General features: G+C 36.8%; 1 non-coding gene across 1 annotated transcript; it reads left to right on the forward strand.

Moving 5' to 3' along the window:
• Nucleotides 1-805: 805 nt before the first annotated feature.
• On the forward strand, nt 806-912 carry LOC136228169 (small nucleolar RNA R71). Its single transcript, XR_010688503.1, has one exon. It is a non-coding gene; the product is annotated as a small nucleolar RNA R71 (small nucleolar RNA).
• Nucleotides 913-1,208: the final 296 nt, after the last annotated feature.

Below are 1,208 nucleotides of genomic sequence, written 5' to 3' on the forward strand. Positions count from 1 at the left end.
TTCCGGACCTAAGTATTTTTTCCCTGAACGAAGAGTGATAGCCTTTACATGCTCTTTCGGATTTTCTTCCGTATGGCTGGGAAGACTTCCCTCTTTTCGGGATGGAATTGATTTAGCAATTTGTCCAATTTGAACCTCCAAATTATGGATGCTAGATGAGTGGTTTTTAATAAGCTGGTCGAATTTATTTTCGATCCGTTTAAAACCATCATCGTGATTACTTATTTTTCCACCGATAGCATCTATAAATTTGTCGATTTTAGAAGATAAAGTGCTAATCGTATCTCTTGATTGATTTTGATAATTATTGGTACGATTTTGATTAGCATTGACATTATTATTATCTCTCTAGTTAAAGTTAGGATGATTTCTCCATCCAGGATTATAGGTATTAGAATAAGGATTATTAGTTTGGTTTTGCCCTTGGACAAAATTTACCTGTTCGATCTCGCTCATACCTTCATAATCCACATCCGTTTGGATTGGATTACCGTTAGAATCGCATGGTGCCATAAGCCTATCAATTTTGTGCGATAAGGCAGAAAATTGGGCTTGTAACATCGCAACTGGATCAAGATTCACTATACCTTTAACTGATGATGTGGTTAAGGATGATGGTTTTGCCACCGGTATATGTCCACGATCTGCGGGCCACATACTGCTGTTGATTGCCATTTCCTCCAAAAGTTCTCTTGCTTGGGCAGATGTCTTCTTCATAAATAGCCCTTCCGACATAGCGTCTAATGAACCTCTAGTTGTAGGATTTAATCCATTATAAAATGTTTGCATTAAAAGTGCACCGGGCAATTGGTGATGTGGGCATAAACGCTGAAGTTCTTTAAAATGTTCCCAAGCCTCATAAAGAGTTTCGTTATCATTTTGAGAAAAAGATGTTAACTCTTTTATGACTCTTGCGGTTTTTGTTAAAGGAAAATATTTTGATAAAAATGCTTGGGCTAGTTGGTCCCCAAGTTTCGAATGTTGCGCCTGGCATAGAAGTTAACCACTCTTTGGCTATGTCCTTCAAAGTGAAGGGAAAGAGGCGAAGTTTGATTGCTTCAGCAGTCACATCATTTATTTTAAAAGTGCACAAATTTCAAAGAAATTTGTCAAGTAGGTATTAGGATTTTCGTTAGGTAACTCGTAAAATGTTACATTATTTTGCAACATATTAACCAATGCTGGCTTAATTTCAAATTGGTTTGCAT

Source organism: Euphorbia lathyris, chromosome 4 (assembly GCF_963576675.1).
Source record: "Euphorbia lathyris chromosome 4, ddEupLath1.1, whole genome shotgun sequence".
Taxonomy (NCBI): Eukaryota; Viridiplantae; Streptophyta; class Magnoliopsida; order Malpighiales; family Euphorbiaceae; genus Euphorbia; species Euphorbia lathyris.